The following is a 20,409-nucleotide window of genomic DNA, read 5'->3' as shown; positions in this document are numbered from 1 at the left end:
GGAAGTTTCATATCTGGGCATACTCCGCTGCAGAGTGAAAATCTCATTCTGGAAACATCCCCCAGGCTGAGGCTAAGCAATGTCTCCGCATATCCTTTCTTCCAGGAGTGCTAGTTCTGCAAGGTTTGCAGGAGAGCTTCTGTGATGTTTGGAAAGTAGGGGACGAGGTACTGGTGAAAGTAAAGCTGTGAGGACGGGGCGTGCGTCGTGCTTGGGTGGCTCAGTTGGTAGAGCACTTGCCCGTGAAAGGCAAAGGTCCCGAGTTCGAGTCTCGGTCCGGCACACAGTTTTAATCTGTCAGGAAGTTTCAATGCCCTATTGTTCAGCATTTGATTTAAAAACAATATCCCTTAATTTTTTTAGGCTGTCTTCAATGGAGGCCTGTAAAAAAAGTAAAATGAAAAGGAAATAAAAACAGGGGCAAAACTTACTAATCACGACGAGACCGTTGTCGATCGACTACTCTTTATGCTTCAAGGCACCCCGTCGCAAACTAATTACAGTGCTAGTTTAAGTGTTTTGTAGTTAATTACTTTTTTCAAGTTTCAGACAAGGGGCTCCATAAAACTTAGAATTTGAATCAATGTCTAATTAATAAAAAGATGTTCAGGGCTACGTAAGTTTAGTTTTTATGACACTTGCGTTTATGCTTAATACGCTACTAAATAGCTTTTAAGAGCTGTACTGAATATTGTTATGTTACACCCAACATGAATCAATGAATCGTGGTTCACTGAAATCCGATTTAAAATTCTTGAGTTACATGGTAAACAAATGATCGCTCTCGGAAAATAACAAACGCTTTACCGAGTTTTAGCAAAGAAAACTAGTGCACATTTAAGAGAAGGCTTTATGAAAGCTCTATTCTTTGATGGTAATAGACACACGTAGAATTTATTAATTATTTAAAAAAATACGAGGTCAATTTTCTCATTTTTCGACCGATTTGAAATGGAATTTCCACATGGCATCATTTCTAGGAACGTAAGAGGAATTCCATGGTAAGACGTTGAGGAGAGAGCAGATATGTGTCTCTTTCGCGGAACCATGTCTGAATAAAATCCTCTAGGTTTTCAAGCGGCGTCCAATCGAATAAAATTCTCGAGGTTTCGATGACTATCGCCGCCATTGTCATCAGGAATAATTATAAATCGATTTCTGAATGATTCCTTTATATTTCTTCATTTCTTTCTTCGGGTTAGAGACTGAACAGTAGGGGCAAAAGACTACAACTCTATCTTATATTTTTCCTACCGGACCACTCTGTTTCTCGTCTCCCATTCTTATTTTTCCCTCTTGGTTCTTATACATTTTGTACATTACCTGTCTTTCCATATAGCTTATACCTATTTTCCTGACAATTTACAACATCTTGGGCCATATTACACTGACTGCCGGGGCTGGCACGGTTTTATGATTATATAGGCATCGTGCCAGGCCCGACAGTCAGTGATTTAATTCCTGAGGACGGATGCGGAGATGGCCATCGAAACATCAGGGTTTCATTCGAATTGACAAGGATTGAAAACCGAGAAGATTTTGTTCAGAGAGCGTTTAGGTAGAAAGAGTACATTTAAGGCTAAGGCCTCTATGTGGGAGAGGAAATGGTGAAGATATAAAAGAAGAACACGAGTATCGGCATGGTTTACACAGAGGATACATTATTTCAGCCAGAGTTTAATAGAGTCTTGGGAGACTTGTTATCAGATAAGGAATTTATAAAGTGGTTGATAGAAGTGGCAACAAACGAGTGTTTCGCCGAATTTATAAGTCTGGACGGAAGCCGTCAGACTTCCGGGAAAATGTCAGCCATATGATCCCGAAGACAGCAGTAGCAATAAGAGCAAGAGCTATCTGACAGTCAGCGTATTTTCTCATGCATTCAACCTGTTACCAAGGGTAATATACATGAGAATCGAAAAGATAATTGCGGCTGTGTTACATAGCGATTAGTTTGGCTTTGGGAAACGTGAAGGCACCACACATTAAGAAAAGCTAATAGACGTCCATACAATTTGCCGAACTACAAAAAGGGTTCGACAGTGTAATATGGTACAAGATGTTAGAAACTTGAGGAAAATACGTAAAGAGTTGCAGGGAAAGACAGGATGTGTACAATACGTATAAGAATCAAGAGGTTAAAATAAGAATGCGAGACGAAGAACGGTCCGATAAGAAAAGTGTAAAACAGAGATGCAGTCTTTCGCCCCTGCTGTTCAGTCTCCACACCGAATAAAGAAATGACGAAATACCGGGTGATCAAAAAGTCAGTATAAATTTGAAAACTGAATAAATTACGGAATAATGTAGATAGTGAGGTACAAATAGACACACACATGCTTGGAATGACATTGGGTTTTATTAGAACCAAACAGAAAACGAAGTTCACAAAATGTCCAACAGATGGGGCTGGACAGCAAAACGTCAGTGACTGCGCATGACAATCGTGTATAGAAGTAGCTGTAATGAGAGAGAGAATCAGATGCGCCAGCATTCGCAGCATGTTGACGTTACCTGAAAAGGCGCTTTTAGTGAAGCTGTATTATCAGAATGGGGAATGTGCTAGTTTATCAGGGCTGTCCATAAATCCGTAAGAGTACAAGGGGTGGAGATCTCTTCTGAACAGCACGTTGCAAGGCATCCCATACATGCTCAATAATGTTCATGTCTGGGGAGTTTGGTGGCCAGCTAAAGTGTTAATTTCAGATGAGTGTTCCTGGAACCACTCCGTATCAATTATGGACTTATGGGGTGCCGCATTGTCCTGCTGGAATTGCCATAGTCGGTCGGAATGCACAATGCAGATGAATGGATACAGGTAATGGATATGAGCGTTTGGCGTCATTGGCAGGGAGGCCCCTTGCGGAGCAGGACCGGCCGCCATGGTGCAGGTCTTATTCCATTCGACGCCACAATGGGCGACCCGCGCGCCGGATGGGGATGAAATGAAGACAGCACAACACCCAGTGCCTGAGCGGAGAGAATCCCCGACCCAGCCGGGAATCGAACCCGGGTCCGTAGGACGGCAATCCGTCACGCTGACTACTCAGCTGTCGGGGCGGAGAATGGATACAGGTGATCAGGCATTATACTTACGTACGTGTCACGTGTCCGATTCGTATCTAGACGTATCAGGGGTCCCATATCACTCGAGCTGCACACGCCCCACACCGTTACACAGCCTGCACCAGCTGGCAGTCCCCTGCTGACATGCAGGGTCCACGGATTTATGAGGTTGTCTCCATACCCGTACACGCCCATCCGCTCGACGCAATTTCAAACGAGACTCGTCCGACCAGGCAACATGTTTCCAGTCGTCAACAGCCCAATGTCGGTGTAGACGGGCCAGGCAGGCTCAGAAAGACCATATCGATGGCGTTTCTTTGAGTGGTTCTCACACTGACACTTTGTGATGGCCCAGCATTGAAATATGCAGCAATTTAAGGAAGGGTTGAATGTCAGTCACGTTGAGCGATTCTCATCAGTGGTCGTTGGTCCCGTTCTTGCAGGATCTTTGTTCGGCCACCTATCTCGGAGATGCTGTGTCCCATCGCTCGTTGGCCGATTGCAACACCACGTTCTAACTCACTTAAACCTTGATTACCTGCCATAGTAGGAGCAGTAACCGATCTAACAACTGCGCCAGACAGTTGTTGTGTTATATGGGTGTTGCGGGCCCCAGCGGCGTATTCTGCCTGTTTTGTTTGGCGCTTCACTGTAATTGCACGGAGTAATTTTAGGCGAATAGACTAAGTTTGTGTTTGGTAGAATGTTTTGTCGGACAGTTTCGGCTGGAGCTGGGCGAACGGGAGCTCCTTGGCCGTAGACAGCGAAGTTGTTTCTGTTAAGGAACAAGGAAGGGACACAGACGCATGTATAGCAGCCGAGCCTGTGAGACTCGGTCGCTGCTTTTATACAGAGTTTGTCAAGCTGGTAGGCATGGCCTGATCAACAGGGGGTCCCCCAACCAAGTGCAGGTAAGTGCTGCTAGTGCGCCACACTACATCGTACCAGAAACTTGCGGCAAAGGAGACTTTTACAACTTGTTTAGCAGAGTCGCGAGAGACTGGTAGCCTGATAAGCCATCCCTGTCGAAGAGAATGCACTCTTCAGAATCTGCAGGTGTCACGATGATGTTTTCATGGATCTGAAAGTTGCATGAAAACATTTCACAACCATGAAAACATTAGGCACGCACGCCAAATGGTTCCTCTCACGAGCAGGATTGAACAGTCCCCTGCTGACATGCAGGTTCCATGGATTCATGAGGTTGCCTCCACACCCGTACACGTCCATCCACTCCATAGAACTTGTAACGGGACTCGTCCTACGACGCAACATGTTTCCAATTATCAACAGTCTACCTCCGGTGTTGACGGGCTCAGGCCAGGCGTAAAGCTTTGTCTCATGCAGTCATCAAGGGGTCACGAGAGCGCCTTCGGCTCCGAAAGCCCATATCGATGATGTTTCGTTCAATGGTTCACACGCCCACACTTGTTGGTGGTGCAGCACTGAAATCTGCAGCAATTTGAGGAAAGGTTGATCTTCTGTAACATTGAACGATTCTTGTCAGTCGTCGTAGGTTCGTTTCTTGCAGGGTCTATTTCCAGTCGCAGCGACGTCGGAGATTTGATATTTTACCGGATTCCTCATATTCAGGGTACACTCGTGAAATGATCGTACGGGAAAATCTCCACTTTGTGGTGTCACCGCCAGACACCACACTTGCTAGGTGGTAGCCTTTAAATCGGCCGTGGTCCGGTAGTGTACGTCGGACCTGCGTGTCGCCACTGTCAGTGATTGCAGACCGAGCGCCGCAACACGGCAGGACTAGAGAGACGTCCTAGCACTCGCCCCAGTTGTACAGCCGACTTTGCTAGCGATGGTTCACTGACAAATTACGCTCTCATTTGCCGAGACGATAGTTAGCATAGCCTTCAGCTACGTCATTTGCTACGACCTAGCAAGGCGCCATTATTATTTGCTATTTGTCTTGTGATGCATGTACCGTCAGATGTTTACCAATTATGGCTTAAAGTTAAGTATTCCAGAAGCTACGTATTTTTTTACTAGACTCAACTCCTTTAACTGTTCCAGACCTCACGCCAGCCTGCGTGGGCTTAAAAGCGTGCCCTTCGGCCTCCCGTCCTAGTGGCTTGGCTGTCTTGACAAGTCACAACACACTTCGTCGCTACCTCGGATATGCTGTGTCCCATCTCTACTGTGCCGACTATAATACCACGTTCAAACTCACTTAAATCTCGATAATCTGCCATTGTAGCATCAGTAACCGGTCTAACAACTGTGCCAGACACTTGTCTTATACAGGCGTTGCCAATCGCAGCGTCGTATTCTGCCTGTTTGCATATCTCTGTATTTGAACAAGCATCCATATACTAGTTTCTTTGGCGCTTCAATGTAATTGTGTACATTAATGTTGGGATTAATAGAAGCTATTTTAGAGTGTAGTACAGAGTGTCAATTTCAGTTTCTCGACCGGTCATTTACGTTTAAATCCTATATTGCACGCTGATTAGCAGTGGTTTATCTGAAGGGATTTCTGTGCCATAGGATGTTCCACCCCCCCCCCCCCCCCCCATGAACCATGGACCTTGCCGTTGGTGGGGAGGCTTGCGTGCTTCAACGACACAGATAGCCGTACCGTAGGTGCAACCACAAAGGAGGGATATCTGTTGAGAGGCCAGACAAACGTGTGGTTCCTGAAGAGGGGCAGCAGCCTTTTCAGTAGTTGCAAGGGCAACAGTCTGGATGATTGACTGATCTGGCCTTGTAACATTAACCAAAACGGCCTTGCTGTGCTGGTACTGCGAACAGCTGAAAGCAAGGGGAAACTACAGCCGTAATTTTTCCCGAGGGCATGCAGCTTTACTGTATGATTAAATGATGATGGCGTCCTCTTGAGTAAAATATTCCGGAGGTAAAATAGTCCCCCATTCGGATCTCCGGGTGGGGACTACTCAGGAGGACTTTGTTATCAGGAGAAAGATAACTGGCGTTCTACGGATCGGAGCGTGGAATGTCAGTTCCCTTAATCGGGCAGGTAGGTTAGAAAACGTAAAAAGGGAAATGGATAGGTTAAAGTTAGATATAGTGGGAATTAGTGAAGTTCGGTGGCAGGAGGAAGAAGATTTTTCGTCAGGTGAATACAGGGTTATAAATACAAAATCAAATAAGGGTAATGGAGGAGTAGGTTTAATAACGAATAAAAAAAATAGGAGTGCGGTCAAGCTACTACAAACAGCGTAGTGAACGCATTATTGTGGCCAAGATAGACACGACGCCCATGCCTACTACAGTAGTACAAGTTTATATGCCAACTAGCTCTGCACATGATGAAGAAATTGATGAAATGTGTGATGAGATAAAAGAAATTATTCAGGTAGTGAAGGGAGACGAAAATTTCATAGTCGTGGGTGACTGGAATTCGACAGTAGGAAAAGTAAGAGAAGGAAACGTAGGAAGTGAATATGGACTGGGGCTAAGAAATGAAAGAGGAAGCCGCCTGGTAGAATTTTGCACAGAGCATAACTTAATCATAGCTAACACTTGGTTCAAGAATCATGAAAGGAGGTTGTATACATGGAAGAACCCTGGAGATACTAGAAGGTTTCAGATAGATTATATAATGATAAGGCATAGATTTAGGAACCAGGTTTTGAAGTGTAAGACATTTCCAGGGGCAGATGTGGGCACTGACCACAATCTATTGCTTATGAACTGTAGATTAAAACTGAAGAAACTGAAAAATGTGGGATAAACTGAAAGAACCAGAGGTTGTACTGAGTTTCAGGGAGAGCATAAGGGAACAATTGACAGGAAATGGGGGAAATATATACAGTAGAAGAAGAATGGATAGCTTTGAGGAATGAAATAGTGAAGGCAGCAGAGGACCAAGTAGGTAAAAAGACGAGGGCTAGTAGAAATCCTTAGGTAACAGAAGAGATACTGAGTTTAATTGATGAAAGGAGAAAGTACAAAAATGCAGTAAGTGAAGCAGGCAAAAAGGAATACAAACGTCTCAAAAATGAGATCGACAGGAAGGGCAAAATGGCTGAGCAGAGATGGATAGAGGACAAATATAAATATGTAGAGACTTATCTCACGAGGGGTAGGATAGATACTGCCTGCAGGAAAATTAAAGAGACCTTTGGAGAAAAGAGAACCACTTGTATGAATATCAATAGCTCAGATGGAAACCCAGTTCTAAGCAAAGAAGGGAAAGCAGAAAGGTGGAAGGAGTATATACAGGGTCTATACAGAGGCGATGTTTTTGAGCACAATATCATGGAAATGGAAGAGGATGTAGATGAAGATGAAATGGGAGATACGATACTGCGTGAAGAGTTTGACAGAGCACTGACAGATCTAAGTCGAAACAAGGCACTAGGAGTAGACAACATTCCATTAGAACTACTGACAGCCTTGAGAGAGCCAGTCCTGACAAAACTCTACCATCTGGTGAGCAAGCTGTATGAGACAGGCGAAATTCCCTCAGACTTCAAGAAGAATATAATAATTCCAATCCCAAAGAAAGCAGGTGTTGACAGATGTGAAAATTACCGTACTATCAGTTTAATAAGTCACGGCTGCAAAATACTAGCGCGAATTCCTTACAACGAATGGAAAAACTGTTAGAAGCCGACCTCGGTGAAGATCAGTTTGGATTCCGTAGAAATGTTGGAACACGTGAGGCAATACTGACCCTGCGACTTATCTTAGAAGAAATATTAAGGAATGGCAAACTTACGTTTCTAGCATTTGTTGACTAGGAGAAAGCTTTTCACAATGTTGACTGGAACACTCTCTTTCAAATTCTGAAGGTGGCAGGGGTAAAATACAGGGAGCGAAATGCTATTTACAATTTGTACAGAAAGCAGATGGCAGTTATAAGAGTCGAGGGGCATGAAAGAGAAGCAGTGGTTGGGAAGGGTGTGAGACAGGGTTGTAGCCTCTCTCCGATGCTATTCAATCTGTATATTGAGCAAGCAGTAAAGGAAACAAAAGAACAGTTCGGAGTAGGTATTAAAATCCATGGAGAAGTAATAAAAACTTTGAGGTTCGCCGATGGCATTGTAATTCTGTCAGAAACAGCAAAGGACTTGGAAGAGCAGTTGAACGGAATGGACAGTGTCTTGAATGGAGGGTATAAGATGAACATCAACAAAAGCAAAACGAAGGTAATGGAATGTAGTCGATTGATGCTGAGGCGATTAGATTAGGAAATGAGACACTTAAAGTAGTAAAGAAGTTTTGCTATTTGGGGAGCAAAATAACTGATGATGGTCGAAGTAGAGAGGATATTAAATGCAGACTGGCAATGGCAAGGAAAGCGTTTCTGAAGAAGAGAACTTTGTTAACATCGAGTATAGATTTAAGTGTCAGGAAATCGTTTCTGAAAGTATTTGTATGGAGTGTAGCCATGTATGGAAGTGACACGTGGACGATAAATAGTTTACACAAGAAGAAAATAGAAGCTTTGGAAATGTGGTGCTACACAAAGAATGCTGAAGATTAGATGGGTAGATCACATAACTAATGAGGAGGTATTGAATAGAATTGAGGAGAAGAGGAGTTTGTGGCACAATTTCACTAGAAGAAGGGATCGGTTGATAGGACACGATCTGAGGCATCAAGGGATCACCAATTTAGTACTGGAGGGCAGCGTGGAGGGTAAAAATCGTAGAGGGAGGCCAAGAGATGAATACACTAAGCAGATTCAGAAGGATGTATTCTGCAGTAGGTACTGGGAGACGAAGACGCTTGCACAGGATAGAGTAGCATGGAGAGCTGCATCAAACCAGTCTCAGGACTGAAGACCACAACAACAACAACAGGATGTTCCAGGACGGAATTTAACTGTAGATAACCCTACATTAACTTTCCAACATCAAACTTTGTACCTGATCGATTAACACAGACCGGGTTGAGCAACATAACAGTATTGGGACAACCTGGTACAATTCCAAAGTACCGTTATCCGAAATGGCGGCGATGACGTCATCCAGTATGGCGACCGTGACGTCAAAAAATATGCCGGATTTTGGCTGCAAGTTTGAATTTTGGCGGAAAAGCGCCACGCCACGCTCCCTACAAAAATGGCGTGAAGTTCAAATTCCTACATGATAAAGCATCACACCACGCTTATCTCTACTAAGCAAACAAAATGGCGGCAAAAAAGGACTTGTCTTTATTATTTAACCAATTTCAAGCATATGTGTTCTTCACTGGATGTGGACTCCAACTGGATTAGTTCATATCATCGCCACCAGAGGACGCCACCGTGACGTCAGGTGATGCCCGTACCCAGTGTGTACACCACGAGCTCCAGAGCCCAGCTGGCTTAGTTCATATCGGTGACACCAGAGGGCGCTCTCCTGACGTCAGATCATGACGCAAGTACCAGTATTCAAGATGACGGCACCCAGTGTGTTCACCGCGAGCTCCAGAGCCCAGCTGACTTAGTTCATATCGTGGCCACCAGAGGTCGCTGCTGTGAAGTAAGGCGATGACACAAGATCGTCTGCTCTCTCTCGTGTTATAACCGACACGCGCTACATCAGTGGCCCGCGGGCGATCGCTTACGTCACAGATTAGGAAATGAGACACTTAAAGTAGTAAAGGAGTTTTGCTATTTAGGGAGTAAAATAACTGACGATGGTCGAAGTAGAGAGGATATAAAATGTAGACTGGCAATGGCAAGGAAATCGTTTCTGAAGATGAGAAATTTGTTAACATCGAGTATAGATTTAAGTGTCAGGAAGTCGTTTCTGAAAGTATTTGTGTGGAGTGTAGCCGTGTATGGAAATGAAACATGGACGATAAATAGTTTGGACAAGAAGAGAATAGAAGCTTTCGAAATGTGGTGCTACAGAAGAATGCTGAAGATAAGGTGGGTAGATCACGTAACTAATGAGGAGGTATCGAATAGGATTGGGGAGAAGAAAAGTTTGTGGCACAACTTGACCAGAAGAAGGGATCGGTTGGTAGGACATGTTTTGAGGCATCAAGGGATCACAAATTTAGCATTGGAGGGCAGCGTGGAGGGTAAAAATCGTAGAGGGAGACCAAGAGATCAATACACTAAGCAGATTCATAAGGATGTAGGTTGCAGTAGGTACTGGGAGATGAAGAAGCTTGCACATAATAGAGTAGCATGGAGAGCTGCATCAAACCAGTCTCAGGACTGAAGACCACAACAACAAAACAACAGTGGTAAATATGTTCCTGGCTTCCAATACAGTTGTGAGTATGGTATGTATTTGATGATCTATAGACAAGTTTAAGAGATTAATTGTAATACACTTAAGCGATCTGTGGAAAATAAATTTAGCGCTGAAAGCCCCTTAAGAAGAGATGGATGGTGTTTGGATACTGGCGGCATCAGTAATTTGCAGAATAAACTTCATAAGAGCAAAGGATAATGCTGGATTGATTAACATGCTTCGTGCTGGGATATGGGAGCCTCTACAAAGCTGTGCGAATAATTGCGGATGTTGAGAGCAGGATTGATATAACTTGATGGGGGTCAGGTCCACGAGGGAGGCTACATTGGACGGTATTGTGCGTTATTTCCGTACAGAGGTTCTGTTAGGGCAAGAATTTCCGTGCATAAAATCTGAGAGAAGACGAAAACTTGTGCAAAAGCGCACGTGAAGTATTTCTGGGTGACTATGGAATTTACTAGAGTTAGACTTGGTTATTATTTTAGATAGCAATGTGACTTGAGTACAAGACTGATAACGTTACTAGTTGCGTTTGCGATGGTAGTGTCAGTCAAACGTCACTTATGGTCCATTAGAGTCACTAAGGAGAAAGCATGTTCTGCTATTCTGGAATGGATTTCAGCAGCGCGTTGCCTGCGTTTAGCTGCAGCTCTCGGGTGTGCTCCCGCCCGATTACGTAAGCACATGTGTTTAGGTGAACACGTATTTGGATAGGAATTTCTCAGAAATTAAGTATGAATGAGATCTCGCCGCCTCATGCTAGTGGGACCTGTGTGGGTGGCGGGGGGGGGGGGGGGGGGGGGGGAGGGGGGGGGGGCATGGTTTGACAGCTGACGGCCGCGCCACGTCGTTGGGGCTGCCTGCAAACTCTACTGGAGAGGGGTTAGCCGAGGATGCTTGCGTGTGTTGTTGAATTATTTTGCGCGCAGGTCTGTAGGACAGTTTACGAGTACTAAGTGTGTCTATACCTAACTTAGGAGGAGCCTGATTGTCTGTACTTAAATTATTTGCATAAATTATGAGTTGTTCAAACAAATTTCGGGCTTGCAGCCGGTCGTCGTTCAATACTTCGCACGATATTTCAACTGGGCACCTGCCAGCCATCTTCAGGTGAGCCGCCGCAGACTGGCGATAACGTCCTCCGCTCCGCAATATATAGCGTACTGTAACTAATCTGTGCACGCGTCGAAAATTTTTTAGTTTTCGAGCATGCGCAGATTAGTTACAGTACGCTATATATTGCGGAGCGGAGGACGTTATCGCCAGTCTGCGGCGGCTCACCTGAAGATGACTGGCAGGTGCCCAGTTGAAGTATCGTGCGAAGTATTGAACGACGACCGGCTGCAAGCCCGAAATTTGTTTGAACAGTCAATTCGCCGGGAAAATTTTAAAATTCAAATTATGAGTTGTTTGCGTGTCTGCAGACTGTGTAGTGTGAGTACAAGTATAAGATGGAGATTGTTTTGCCTCAGTGTGATAAATATATTCGATCTCTAAATAAAATGTTCGAAAGTAAATGGAGTGGACTCCTTCCTTACTCTCCGCAGCAGCCTAGCGCAGTCTGAGTAATTTTAGCATAATTCTCGCCTCTACATACCAACATCTGGGATTAGATCATAGGAGGGATGACAGTACGATCTGATGGCAGTAATGTGTACTATGCCAGTTGGACAGGAAATCTCGTGGTGGTGACACCACCTGCAAAATGAAGACTTGTATTCAGATCTGTTTTCCCGCCATTTCGCCCCACCATGTTGGATGACATCATGCACTTTGCACGTTAGTACAGGTTATTGCACGTTAGCCTGCCAACCTGGGTCGGTAAGGGGGCGTGGCGCTGGGATGAGGGTCATGGTGCAGATTTTAAATATTTGATTCCAAGTCCAGGTGGGTGTGGCATGGGTGAAAATTGATTCCTAGTCCTAGGTTCTACAAAGTCGAATCATGTGACTGATGCAGAAGCCACTAGGAGTGCAGCATTCTATGGATGAGGGGTGCCAGGTCATGAATGAACACCGCACTGATAGTGGGAAAATGTGGAACTTCTCATTTGATCATTGAATACTGAATTTGTAAATTGACCTATTGAATATGATTAAAATTGAAATGGAATTAAGTACTTAGGTAATTGATAGGTTAGATGAGCGATGTTGGTGTTACTTGTGTTTAGTTAAATTGGTTAGCATATGTACATAAGACTATGTCCGTCGCGAGTATAAAGGTGCGGGCTTGCGGCTGTGATGTAAGCGGTCGCTCGCGGGCCGCTGATGCGGCATGTGTCTGGTTATGACGCATGCAAAAGAGAGAGCAGACGATCTTGTGTCATCGCCTTACTTCACAGTATCGCCCTCTGGTGGCCACCATATGAACTAAGTCAGTTGGGCTCTGGAGCTCGTGGTGTTCACACTGGGTATGGCCATCTTGAATAACACTACTAGCGTCATCACCTGACGTCATTGTGGCGTCCCCTGGTGGCAACAATATGAACTAAGCCAGTTGGAGTCCAGACCCAGTTGAGAACACCCTGCTTGAAGTTGGTTAAATAATAAAGGCAAGTCCTTTTTTCCCGCCATTTTGTTTGCTTAATAGAGATAAGCGTGGTGTGACGCATTATCATGTTGGAACTTGAACTTTGCGCCATTTTTCTGGGGAGGGGGTGTGGCGCTTTCCCGCCAAAGTTCAAACATCCCGCCAAAACCCGCCATCTTGTTTGATGTCACAGCTGCCATCATGATTGACTTCACGGCCGCCATCTTGGATGATGTCATCGCCACCATCTTGGATAAGGGTAGTTTGGAATGGTACTCAGGTTTGCCACAATACTTATAATATATGCTGTAAATGTAGTGTTTAGTTAGTCATGTTAGATCCTTTTTCCACTATAATGTTGTGCTGTATAAAGTTTCTGTTCATTACAGCAAATAAGGTAAAATTATTCAGATCGCGTGTTCTTCATCTAGGGTCAGATTTCATAGAGATGGAAACGATTTCAGGGCAGTAAAATCTCATTATGTATTATAACCTCACAGAGTAAAATTTAATGCAGTCACGGCCTCCCACTTTAAACGATTCAGGGAAAACATGGAAAAACTAAATATGAAAGGCTGGACCCACATTTGAACCGTTGTCCTATCGACTACGAGTCCAGAGCGTTAGCCACTGCTCCACTGTAAATTTGGATGTTTAGGTAAACTTACAGGGATTGGACACTAATATATAAACACCAGTAACACAACACATTACACAGTTCAGACGGCGCAGGAAACCCGTTGGCATTCGGAAAAGCTTCCAGTCGCCTCTGAATCAATATGTCCTCTATAGTTTTCAAGTGAATTTTATACCATTCTTCCTGAAAAACAGTGGCACGTTCGGGTGACGATGCTGAAGGTGGATGGAGGCCACTTTACCTTCCCTCCAAAGTGGACCACAAAGGGTCAATAATAGTAAGAGCTGAAGACTGTGATGGAAGATGCAGCAGTTCATCCTCGTGCTCACAAAACCTGTCCTGGGGCATGCGAACTGTGTGAGCAGGAGTCCTGTCTTGTTGAGGGACATTATCTCCACAGGAGAACAAACACTGTGGCATGGGGTGGGCTTGATCAGCCAGAATGGGAGAATAACCTTTGGCAGTAATGCGACCTTGCAGAGTAACCATGGGCTCCATGGAATATCACGATATGGTTGCCAAAATTATTATCTAACTCCCGCCATGTTTCACTCTTCCAGAAGCTAGAAACGGTGTAAAACTAGACTCATCCGACCAAAAGACTTTCCGCCATTGCTCCATAGTCCAAGTTTTATGGCTTCATCATCGTTGATTGGTTTTGGAATTCCAATGGGCTCTGACAGTCCATGCTTTCAGAGCACCCTTCGTGCTATTTTGGAGCTGACAGGGTTCTAGAGTGCGTCATCCAGTTCTGCTGTGACTTTTGATGCTGTCAAGTCCTCTTATTTTGCGCCACAATTCTCTCCAACGACCGTCTGTCATGGCCGCTCAACACATACCTTGCTCCTATCTGTGACTTAGCGCTTGATGTTTGTCCACTTTCCCCGTACGCGGTATAAATCTTCGATTCGATGCTTCTTGAAACACCAAACACATCGGCGGCCTTAGTTACGAAAGCACCGACCACATGAGCGCCAACAATTTACCAACGTTCGAATTCACTTAGCTTCGACGTAATGCACTCACAACCACACAGAACATTGTTATGAACATGACTGACACTTGCAACATATTGAGGACTTTCCACAAGTTCCGTTCGTTGCCAAATACAACAGCGTAGCCTTTGTGCTCGGTCAGCAACTGCGTTTATCTTAAAGCCTGCATTATTTCCTAACCTCTGTATATCACCGTAAGTAACCTATTTAGTTTAGATAAGTTTCAGAAGTCCTAATGTTGCACGAAAGGAACAATGGGTTTCAGAATATGGATAGTTTTGAACACGTTCTTGCCCTGAAGCTCCCGCCTCCCCCCTTTCCTCCCCATTCTCCTACCTTTCGACCCCACCCATTGTAACTCCGGACGATCTTTACTAGAACACAAAGTTCACCTTTAACCATGTATCATTTGGGGTTATAGAGGTCCTTGGAAGCAAACTAATGGGAGTGGGCATATCTTTTCTTCAACTGATGATTAGAGTGTAACAGAGACTTGGAACCAAAATTACTTGGACTGATGTAGATGCTCAGGTCGGGAAATGAAATAATTTTCGCAGCTGTTACAATTTTTTGTGTAGGCAGCAATGTTTCTGCGCTGGGTTCATTATCTCGTTCCCACAAAAACAATTAGAAACGTCATCTAGCTGGCAGCGGTAATTAACCTCACATCCATTGGGAAATTAAATTATAGCTGTTTGTCATTTTAATACATAACCTTTAACGAAGATGAGACTCATCTGTGTTTTCCAGCGTGTACTCATGGGAGGAAGCGGGGTGCGGTCTTGGAAGAAGCTGAAAATCCAAAAAGAGTTGCACCCAACAACGTTACGACCGTGTTTACAAATTTGTTTTTTACACTTTAGATAAGGCTTACGACTTTACATTCATTTTCTAGTATTCATAACTACAATGTTCCTCTTCAAATTATTTACTATTTCATAATGAACTGAATAATAAGGAATCTAGTACAGGAATATTCATATGTAAGATCATTAGCGCTAATTTATGTATTACGTTCCTGTCCAGTGCCCCCAGAACATTCTTACACTGAAGCGCCAAAGAAACTGGTGTAGGCATCTTTATTCAAACACAGGGATACACTGTGTGATCTAAACTATCCGAACACCCCCAAAATCATACGTTTTTCATAGTAGGTGCATTGTGCTGCCACCTACTGCCAGGTACTCCATATCAGTGACCTCAGTAGTAATTAGAGATCGTGAGAGAGCAGAATATAGTGCTCCACGAAAGTCATGGATCTCGAACGTGGTCAGGTGACTGGGTGCCACTTTTGTCATAAGTCTGTACACGAGATTTCAACACTCCTAAACATCCCTAGATCCACTGTTTCCGATATGATAGTGACGTGGAAACGTGAAGGGACACATACAGCACAAAAGCGTACAGGCCGACCTCGTCTGTTGACTGACAGAGACCGCCGACAGTTGAAGAGGGTCGTAATGTGTAACAGGCAGACATCTATCCAGACCATCACACAGGTATTCCAAACTGCATCAGGATCTACTGCAAGTACTATGACAGCTAGGCGGAAGGTGTAAAACTTGGATTTCATGGTCAGGCGGCTGCTCATAAACCACACATCACGCCGATAAACACCAAAAGACGCCTCACTTGGTGTAAGGAGCGTAAACATTGGACGATTCAACAGTGGAAAAACGCTGTGTGGAGTGACGAATCACGGTACACAATGTGACAATCCGATGGCAGGGTGTCGGTATGGCTAATGTCCTGTGAACGTCATCTGCCTGGGTATGTAGCGCCGACAGTAAAATTCGGAGGCGGTGGCGTTAGTGTGTGGTCTTGTTTTTCATGGAGGGGGCTGGCACTGCTTGTTGTCTTGCGTGGGACTACCATAGCACCTACTTGCTTCCCACTGTTGAAGAGCAATTCGGGGATAGCGATTACATCTTTCAACACGATCGAGCACTTGTTCATAGAGCACGGTGTGTGGCGGAGTGGTTACACGACAATAACATGCCTGTAATGGACTGGCCTGGACAGAGTCCTGATCCCAATCCTACAGAACAATGTTTTGAAACGACGACTTCGGGCCAGGCATCACAGACCAACATCGATACCACTCCTCAGTGCAGCACTCTGTGAAGAATGGTCTGCCATTTCCCACGAAATCTCCCAGCACCTGATTGAACGTATGCCTGCGAGAGTGGAAGCTGTCATGAAGGCTAAGCGTGGTCCAACACCATATTGAATTCCAGCATTACCGATGGAGGGCACCATGAATTTGTAAGTTATTTCAGGAAAGTGTCTGGATACCTTGGATCACATACTGTATGTAAACATGCAGAGTATGGCACAGCGGTCTGCAGAGCCTATATAAGGCAAGTGTTTGGCGCAGTTGTTAGACCGGTTACTGCTGCTACAGTCGCAGGTTATCAAGATTTATAGTCGGCGCGGGAGTGATGGGACACAGTATCTCTGGCCCTTGTGGCCGAGCGGTTCTAGGCGCTTCAGTTCAGAACCTCGCTGCTGCTACGGTCGCAGGTTCGAATACTGCCTCGGGCATGGACGTGTGTGATGTCCTTAGGTTGGTTAGGTTTAAGTAGTTCTAAGTCTAGGGGACTGATGACCTCAGATGTCAAGTCCCATAGTGTTTGGAACCATTTGAACCATTTTGACACAGTATCTCGGAGGTGGTGATGAAGTGGCGATTTTGCCGTACGACCATTTCACGAATGTATCGTGAATATCAGGAATCTCTGCGGCGGAAAAAGATCCTGTAAGAAAGGGACCAACGACGAGTGAAGATAATCATTCAACGTGACAGAAGTGCAACCCTTCAGCAAATTCCAGCAGATTTCAATGCTGGACCATCAACAACTGTCAGCATGCGAACCATTCAACGAAACGTCATCGATATGGGCTTTCCGAGCCAAAGACCCACTACTGTGCCGTTGATGATTACACTACACAAACCATTACGCATCATCTTGACCAGTCAACAGCACATTGGGCTGTTGATGACTGGATTATGTTGCCTGGACGTACGAGTTTCATTTCAAATCGTATCGAGCGGATGGACCTGTACGAGTATGGAGACCATGAACCCTGCATGTCGGCAGGGGACTGTTCAAACTGTTGGAGGCTCTGTAATGGTGTGGAGCGTGTGGAGTTGGAGTGATATGGGAGCCCTGATACGCCTAGATACGACTCCGACAGGTGACACGTAAGTAAGCATCCTGTCAGCATCCATTCACGGCTGTTGTGCATTCCGTCGGACTTGAGCAATTCCAGTGGGGCAATCAGACAACCCACACGTGCAGAATTGCTACACAGCGGCTTCAGGAACACTCTTCTGAGATTAAACATCAAGCTCCCCAGACATAAACATTATTGAACATATCAGGTATGTCTTGCAACGTGCTGTTCAGAAGCGATCTCCACCCCATCGCACTGCTTACGGATGTATGGACAGCCCTGGAGGATTCATGGTGTCAATTCCCTCCAGCACTACTTCAGACATTATTCGAGTCTATGCCTCGTCGTGTTGCGAGACTTATACGTGCTCACGGGTGCCCTAAACGATATTAGGCAGGTGTACCAGTTTCTTTGGCTCTTTTGTGTAAAAACCCCATTACACTATGTGCCACAAGTTACAAAATAAACTTTGTTGTGCCTCAAATTCTTAAACTGAGGCGCGAATTTGTTTAACTGTTAGTTAATACTTCTTGCAAAGCCGAGTGTTGAAGCTGAGGAATAATGTAATTCTTGCACCTTGACTAGGAAGAATCACTGGAGAAGGGACCTGAATAAAATATCCTGTGGAAACTTTTAAGTTACCAGTACAAAAATCGTAACTGTGGCCCTAGATGTAGTATCGGACAACCATGAGAATTATTTCGACTCTACGGGTGCTGCTCGAGAAACTGTTGAGCACAAAATGTTAATCGAAAGAATAAAAATTTCCTTGCCACCCGCGGAATTTTAAAAAGGCACACAGCCTTTCTACTCAATTTAATCAGAAAATTACGCAGTCGGCCACTGATTTAAAACCAGTGGCGGACAGAAAAAAATTAAAGAGAGGGTGCTAAAGATATCTTGAGCTACCGTAATAAAAAATAATCATGTCAAATGCAAAGTTTAAGAAAGAAGACAATGCTTTCTTATGATATAACAGAGTTACAGTTGTGGTTCTCTTCCTTAAATGATGAATTCCATGAGCCTATTCTTCCTGGCAAATTTCTTAATAACATCGTCAATACGACAATTAATGTCAGGGTGAGTGTTCAACAGAGTTAAGCCATGAAGTCGATCCTTCTTCACTGTCGACCTCAGCCATGTCCTTGTACGCCGCAGTGTTGGAAAAACTTCTTTATTCTGTAGCAGTAGATGCAGATAGACAAGCAAATATTTTGTACAGCGTGTACAATATACGACAGTCAGATCTAGGACAAACAGACAACGCAGGCATAAAAGAATCACGATCATTAAGGGCGTTCATGCTCGTTTGCTTGTATTGAAGAATCTCTCCCATTAGTCTCTTTTTAATCACAAAGTGTGATTCTTTTTCAAAGGACGGTAATTCAGTTGAGCTCTGGTTCAATTTATGTGCCAGATCATTACCGTCATGTTTCAATAGTTGTGAGGGCAAAAGTATATTGAATTATAAATGATAATGGTACAAAGGAAAGTACAACTACTCGATAACTCGATTCAGTCGAGTCGACTAACGAAAGAATTCAACGAATGGCATGCGGCCTACCTGGCGGTGGCGGCGCTGGTGGCAATGCGGGCGGCCCAGTAAGGGTGGCAGGGGGGAGAGCGGGGGCGCCCCAGCGCCCCCCCCCCCCCCCCCCCCCCCCCATATGTATCCACCAGTGTTTAAAACTCGCTATGCTCCCCAGTCGATTCCTTTCTCTCATCGTTCAGTGACAGTTTGAGATTGATTATCTTCTCTTTGAAATTTTCAATTAATATTTTGGCAGGGAATAATAAAGGAAACGTGTGTAACGCGACCGTTCTGAGTTCCGATACTGAAATTCTAGAGACCATGTCTGTTCCCGACAAATACTTTATTTTACAGTACGCCTTCTGCATGCTCTCTTCAACCATTAATCATCACACGTGCTTCCTTTAGCAAGCATTTTTCCACTGCTTTATAGATCCTTAGCTTACAATGAAACGCGAGGATGCAAACATTGTTATGATACATATCGATGTATTGATACATCGATGTAAAAATACATCGCCTAGGAAACTTCGATATGTCGAAAATGTCGATGTTTCTGCAAGTATTTAATGCGAGCAAAAATTCCATCCAAGTGCTAGCCCGGCACTGCACCGCTTAACTTCGATGATTTGACGGGAACAGGTATTACCACTCTGGCAAGAGCAGTGACCATATTTTTATTATAAACGTTTAAGTAACACAAATCTCAACACAAGTACTGTTGTGACTTTGCAAGACAGCCAAGCCACTATGAGATAGCCGAAAGGCACGCGTTTAAGCTCACGCAGGCTGGCGTGAGGTCTGGAACAGTTAAAGGAGTTGAGTCTAGTAAAAAAAGTACGTAGCTTCCGGAATACTTAACTTTAATCCATAATTGGTGAACATCGGTCTGACGGTACATGCATCACAAGATAAATAGCAAATGATAATGGCGCCTTGCTAGGTCGTAGCAAATGACGTAGCTGAAGGCTATGCTAACTATCGTCTCGGCAAATGAGAGCGTATTTTGTCAGTGAACCATCGCTAGCAAAGTCGGTTGTACAACTGGGGCGAGTGCTAGGAAGTGTCTCTAGACCTGCCGTGTGGCGGCGCTCGGTCTGCAATCACTGATAGTGGCGACACGCGGGTCCGACGTATACTACTGGACCGCGGCCGATTTAAAGGCTACCACCTAGCAAGTGTGGTGTCTGGCGGTGACACCACAAGTACAGTACATAACAATGTAATCGCTGTAATCAGTGGACCTAATCGCATATTTTTCTTTTTTTAGTAATCAAAGTTACATTCTGCTGTAAC

At 44.5% G+C, this 20,409-nt stretch overlaps 1 non-coding gene across 1 annotated transcript; it reads left to right on the top strand.

Moving 5' to 3' along the window:
• The first annotated feature begins 208 nt into the window (after positions 1-208).
• Trnas-uga lies at positions 209-283 on the top strand. The gene has a single exon. It is a non-coding gene; the product is annotated as a tRNA-Ser (tRNA).
• Positions 284-20,409: the final 20,126 nt, after the last annotated feature.

This window comes from Schistocerca piceifrons, chromosome 5, assembly GCF_021461385.2.
Source record: "Schistocerca piceifrons isolate TAMUIC-IGC-003096 chromosome 5, iqSchPice1.1, whole genome shotgun sequence".
In the NCBI taxonomy this organism is placed as follows: domain Eukaryota; kingdom Metazoa; phylum Arthropoda; class Insecta; order Orthoptera; family Acrididae; genus Schistocerca; species Schistocerca piceifrons.
The sequence above is the reverse complement of the archived record's forward strand: the minus strand, read 5'-3'. Positions and strand labels throughout refer to the sequence as shown.